Below are 6,502 nucleotides of genomic sequence, written 5' to 3' on the forward strand. Positions count from 1 at the left end.
GATGAGGTAGGCACAGCTATCAGCCCCACTTTACAGGTGAGAAGATGGGCTTAGGGAGGTAGACGTGGCTTCCAAATCAGAGAAGTGGCAGCGCCACACTAGACCCTAGTTTTCTCTGACTCTTTGCCATGGCAACGTATACGTCACAGGCTCCAAAAGAAGTCACAGCTGTGACCTTGCAGACTGTTAAATCCCATTTTCAAACAGAGGATCCTTACTGCTCTTTGCCACTGTGCTGCACTCCTGGGCCCACCAGAAGGGTAAAGGGATGAAGGGAGACTGGAGTCTGGGAGGTTACTTCTGCTGCTTGGGTTTATCTACAGTACCTCATTTCATGCCTCCAGTCTCCACCTCCTCCAGTACGCTGACAAGCACACCCAGGCTAGGGACATAAAAATCACACAGCTGTGGTGAGCCCCATCGCTGTTCCGGGAGCTGGCACTCCTAAGAGGTGCTTAGCACAGGGAAGCCTGGGTGGCTCAGCAGTTTAGTGCCTGCCTGAGGCCTGGGATCAAGTTCCACATAGGGCTCCCTGTGTGGAGCCTGCTTCTCCCTCTGCCTCTCTCTCTCTCTCTCTCTCTCTCTCTCTCTCCCTCTCTCTCTATCTATCTCTATCATGAATAAATAAATAAAATCTTTAAAAAAAAAAAAAAGAGGTGCTTAGCACAAGGCTAGGTGTTTCAGACTCCAAAGGTGAATAAATTTCAGGCACTACATCTGTTTAATACATGTCACTTCACTAGGCCCCGATTAATCACAAAGATAGACACTCAGATGGCTTATTAAAACTGGATAACACCTCCCCTAATAGAGACAGGTACCCTGAATGAAAGATATGTGATTAAAAAAAAAAAACAAAAAAGCAAAACCTGTAACAGAAGTGTCTTTAAAGTGGAAGCCACTATTTTGCCACTTCCATATCTCACAGACCACTTTCTTTAAAGTGTAGTCGTGCCTGTTGCACCTGCTTGTCCTCCATACCTGCCAGCTAGAAAATGAATGAGATGTCTGGAGCTCAAGCAGCCTTCTTAGACCATGAAGTGAGGTTACACTCAGGGAAGTGATGAAAGCCACAAAGAGGCTAGGCCCCTGACAATGGTATACAACTCTTATGCCTACTCTTAACTCTCAATTCCATACTTATATGACAGAAATAAGCCACATGTATTTAAACCACTATTATGTTGGGCCACTTGACCCAAACCTAACTCAAGTAGTTCAACCACAATGCTATTTTTGCTTCCTACATTCTAGAATGTCCTTTTTATAATCTACTCTCCTGCTTCTTTTGTCCTTAAATATTCAATTGCCAAAACAAAATAAAAGTATGGCTTTTCATCATTTCAATGAGCTTTCCAGAGAAAGTGGCTATAAATATATGTGTCTAATCTACTGTCTGGAATCAAAGTTTGCCCTCATGATATTTTTAAGAAAATTGAACAGTATAATGAATAGGAAATTCCCAGTGCAATACCTAACCCAGGGCAAACACTCAATAAATGACCACAATTATTGTGTCTCATTATCATTGTTACCATTGTTACTTCAAATGCTTTCTCTGGTGCTCATATCTAAAGGCCACAATAAATGCAAATTGAAAAACAAAAAGCCCCATGCCATGCATATATTTTGTAGCTGTGCTAATCTAAATCAACACACATTTATTGATTATTTTTTCATAAATCAAGAGAATATTTGTAGTGACGGGGAAATTTAAACAGCCTGATTTAGCTCCCCTAGGCACTACAGCGTATTTTGTTGAGTTAGCAGAAATAAAATGGATCACATACAAAAAAGCCATTCCCCTGCCACCCTATTTCCTCCTGGGCTATATACTTGGAACCACGATTGAATTCTTAAAAGAAGGTTCAGGAAGAGATGTGCCAGGTTTGTTCCTCAGCACTGTGTGTGTGTGTGTGTGTGTGTGTGTGTGTGTGTAGTTGAGGAAGTGCTGGGGACAGTGAGGGTGCTGTGATTCCTGGGTCTGATAGAACTGCACTTGAACCCTCATTTGACCTCCTATTTCCAGCGGGTGCTTGGGTAAAAATCTGAACTTCATGCTCCATTTCTTCAGCTGAAAATATAAGGATAATTTATTTCCTTCCTCTTTCAAACTCCAAATTTCTGGTTTGTTTGTTTGTTTGTTTTTTTAAAGTTCTAATCATTTCATCTTCACCTTTCTCTTTGTCCTAGTGCTTTCCACTTTTAGCAACCGCTAAAACTAGCCCTACAACCTGGCCTGGGCAGCATGATGGGTGCTTAGCACCTGTGTGCAAGTCCTGCTCTGCCACTAGTTGGGTAATTGCATTAGACCTCAGTTTCTCCATCCCCAAAATACAGGTAATATTAATGCCCACCTCTTGGGAGGGGCAGGGAAAGATTACATGAGGTAATGCCGGCAAATGCTTAGAACAGAGATTGATTCATGGTACAAGTGAAATATATGTGTGTAAATAATACAATGTTGCAGGCACTGTGCTGAAAACTTCATGTGGATTATTTATCACAAAACCCCTATGAGAACAATGCTATTATTTTCCCTACATTGCCAGTGAGGTAGGAACAGGTTAGTAACTTTCCTAATTTATCTGTAGAGTATAAATGGTGGAACCCAGGTTTGAAATAAGGACATCCACCCCAACAATCACTGTCTTGTCCACTACTCTATAGCACAAATCTGAATCAACTGTGGTGCTAAAAGGTAATTAACTCAGTTGTTGAACTTTCTTCATTTTTTTGCATCAATTTAAAAAAATATTAAGAAATTACTATGGTTGTTTCCTGTGCCAAGCATAGAAAATAGTGGCCAGTATTATTCAGCTCCTACTAAACACTTTAGACATTAACCCATTGAATCTCACAACACCCCTATAACGATTAATATTCCTATTACACAGATGTGAAACAGAGGCTGAGAGAGGTTGGATATGAAGTAGTAGCAAGTGGCAGAGATCTGGTACCCCAATTCTTATCATGACGTCATACTGCCTCTGAAGACATGGTCCCAGCCCTTAAGGAACTTAGAATCTGCCCAGGAAGATAGCCCCTTGCACCTGCTTGTCCTGCTCATGTCTCTGCTCCCTCACCTCCCCCTACCACATTCTTTCTAAACAAATACTCAGAAACTGCCCTGCATGGAGGCTTACCTGTGTCAAAATTGAGTACTGAGCTGCTTCCCCCTCCACCATGACTACCCTGCCCTCACCCTGGTTGTAGGCTGTGGTGGCCCGCCTGTGGGACAGCATGATCTTAAACAGCCTTGCTGCACTGCACTCGAGACATCGCAGCATCCCTCACTTGAGGCTCAATGTCCATCTTGTAGGCATTGAATGCTTAGTGGAAGATGATCTTCATTATCTACAAGGAGACGGTAAGAGACTTGAGAGCCTGGGTCTCTGCTTCAGGAAACCCATCATCTGGGCTCATCTGTGTTTCTCACCATGATTTTATCAACAAGCCAGGAGACTAACAGAATTTCTCACAATTAGTGCTGGTGGAGGATGGGAATGATAGTTAAAGAGTTGTCTAAAATTTTGTTTGTGAATAAAGAAAATAATTAGGTACAATCCATACTTGGTTCTTAGGCTAAGGCCAGAAAAAAATTACAATTCTATTTTGATCAACCTCTCAATGAAATTTAGCATTTCCTTCCATTGGGAAAGGAGTCATAGTAGTACTCATGACTTTGTTTCCAATAAAAATGCTGGGTGTTTTTAAGTGACATTATAGTTGTTGCAGAAATCTCAAGCATTGTTTTCACATATCAACTTTTCTGAAATTAACCAAATTATTAGAATTTATTTATCACTAGATCTTATATCATGCATTTTTAAAGAAGTACATATATTCTACTCATGCATTTTTTGGAAGCATTTTGATAACTGTATTTTAATTCTATCATTTTCTTTGTTATCTCATGTACTTTATCTTAGGCATTTTTAAAAACAGAATCCTGAGGAAGCTCCTGTAGTTTTCTCAGGCTGAGAAAGTACTCCATGGTGCAAAAGAAGCTCAGATTTTATACGAATTTATGTAAGTAGTTTGTTTCTGACATTTCTTCCTATAAAAGAATCATCCTATGAAGTTTGTACTTTTTCTATCCTCATTATTGAGATGTGCTGAAACACTGAGAGAAAGCAGGTCTTCAAAGATCACACAGTATGTAGCAGAACGTGCCTCTGAAATCAGGCCTCAACTCTTAAACATAGTGTTAAATGGCCTCTTAAGTTGTGTTCCCTATCCTTAAGGAATTTATAATCTGTTGAGACAGATTTGTTCTACCTGCTTTACCTCCTCCTGCATGCAACTCCATTTCCTTCCCTACTTCAATCCTGAGAAAGTTTCCCTGTTCCCACATCACACAAAAAATAAACGTAGATGTGTTTTCATTAATTGCAGATAGTAAAAAAAAAAAAATGCAGATAGTATATTGAGAATGGTTTAATCGAAAACATTCTTCAGCAGACCCTAGATGAAGAGGGCACCTAAGTTAACTTGTCCTATCTATGGATTAATTTGGCCCAGAATTTTAAAGATTGCATGAATTAGCTGGGAGATATGCTGCACATGCCCATTAAATTTTGGGGTGACTGATTTGAGAAATTTTCTCCTGTAGACACCAATACACATTATTCCAGGAGGGAAAAAAAAAAACTCCTCCACACCCAAGAAAGAACCGTCTCTGTGTTATAGCACCAAGAGCCAAAAAAAGCAAGAACGGAAATAAAAGGAACTGAGGAATGACCTGAAAATCATCTACAAGGGATATTGGCCTCAGAGACAGTGTCTTCTGTTAGCAAGTAAAAGGAACTCCCAAGGTGAAGCATTTTTACAGGTGCATTGGTATTCATGCTAGTACAGACTCTGAGATACCTACTAACAGCTATTCCCCTCCTCCATGCTAAGAAAACCCTTGTTTATCTGGCAGCAATGTGCACCACCCCAGGACGTAGACCTGCATCATCCAAGTTAGTCAAAGCAACCCATTCTCTTTGCTAGCGATTGATTGGTAGATAAGCACATAACCCAGTTCTGGTCAATGAGATACTACGGAAAGTCTTCTGAGAGTTTCTGGAAAGGTTTTTCCTCTTGGAAAAAGAGAGCTTACATCCTACTTGGAACTCTGTGGCATAAAGACATGGTATGTGGAATTAAGGCAGCATGGCAGATACCATTTGGACACTAGAGCTAGCAGGAAAGAAGAACAGAAGAGCTTATGGTCTTAGATGACATAGCTAAGTCACAGTACTTGTCTTCTAGTTGGGGCCACTTGTGACAGCTACACAATTTCTAACAGCCAAGTGCACCCAAATAGGTATGCACACTTGCTTCCCTAATGGAACCCAAGATGGCCTGGAGAGACAGGTCTTTTAATGCATGTGGTCTACCTCTCCATTTTGGTAGCCAAACACCTCACACATCATACATGGGTTTCAACAGGCCTTGGAAGAGCATGCCAGTCCTGAACAGCAAGCACACCAGAGTGAAGCATAACCCATTTTGGCCGTATGTGGCCAGCTGGAATAAGCATTTAGTCTCTGACACCACTGATGCTCTAGATCTCTTTCAACTGTCTAGAGTAACCAGGATCTATTTTTTTGTGGCCACCAGTAAGTCAAGAACTGTTTCTCCTATTGTAGCCTTCTTTGGGATCAACTGTAAGTCGTAGTATGAGGATGATCTAGGACGTGTACTAGGATGAGTACTAGGATGTACTAGGATGAGGAGCAAATGGAGAGGACTGAAATCTTAAGCATGGCCCATGTTGGCTGGCATGATCTGGCCCCTCTGGCTTGCCTCTCTCCAAACCCAGGTGCTTCTCCTCCAATACTTTCTCTTTGCCCTAAAACCACAGTGCTTTATGGCACCTAAATGCCTTCATACATGCTGTTCTCTCTGACCAAATTGTCCCCCTTTCCTCTTGGCCTTAGTTTAGACCTGAGACTAGTCCCTCAAAGCTCCACACAAATAAAGGTTTCTCTAAGAAGCCTTCCCAGCCCTCCAGAATTTGTTCTAGATCTAGTTCATTTAATACCCAATATGTCTCTTGATGGTACTTACCTTTATTTTTGGTGTGATATATATATATATACTTTATATATACTTTATATATATATAAAGGGAGTTATTACTTTAAAGTCTGTTACACCCAACAGAATGTTAATGATATTAGGCAGGGACCGTGCCTTAGTCATCCTGGTATCCCTAGAGCTTCGCATGGAACCTGACACATAACAGGTGCTCAGTAAATACCTGCTGAGCAAATGACTGCTCTCCAAAGAGAAGTTAAAATGGTGCAGACACTCTGTCACCTAGGATGCTCTCAGATGCAATTAATGAATCACAACTAGAAGCTGCTTATACAGTTAGGGCAAAAATATCTCTGGTAATCAGAAGCCCTGATTTAGAGTGTTTTCAGGGCTGGTAATTTAAGGATCTGTGTTCTTTTTATCTTTTCATTCTGCTGTTCCCTTCAGGGCATTGGCTTCTCTTTTTGCACTGG

Source organism: Canis lupus, chromosome 5, assembly GCF_003254725.2.
Source record: "Canis lupus dingo isolate Sandy chromosome 5, ASM325472v2, whole genome shotgun sequence".
In the NCBI taxonomy this organism is placed as follows: domain Eukaryota; kingdom Metazoa; phylum Chordata; class Mammalia; order Carnivora; family Canidae; genus Canis; species Canis lupus.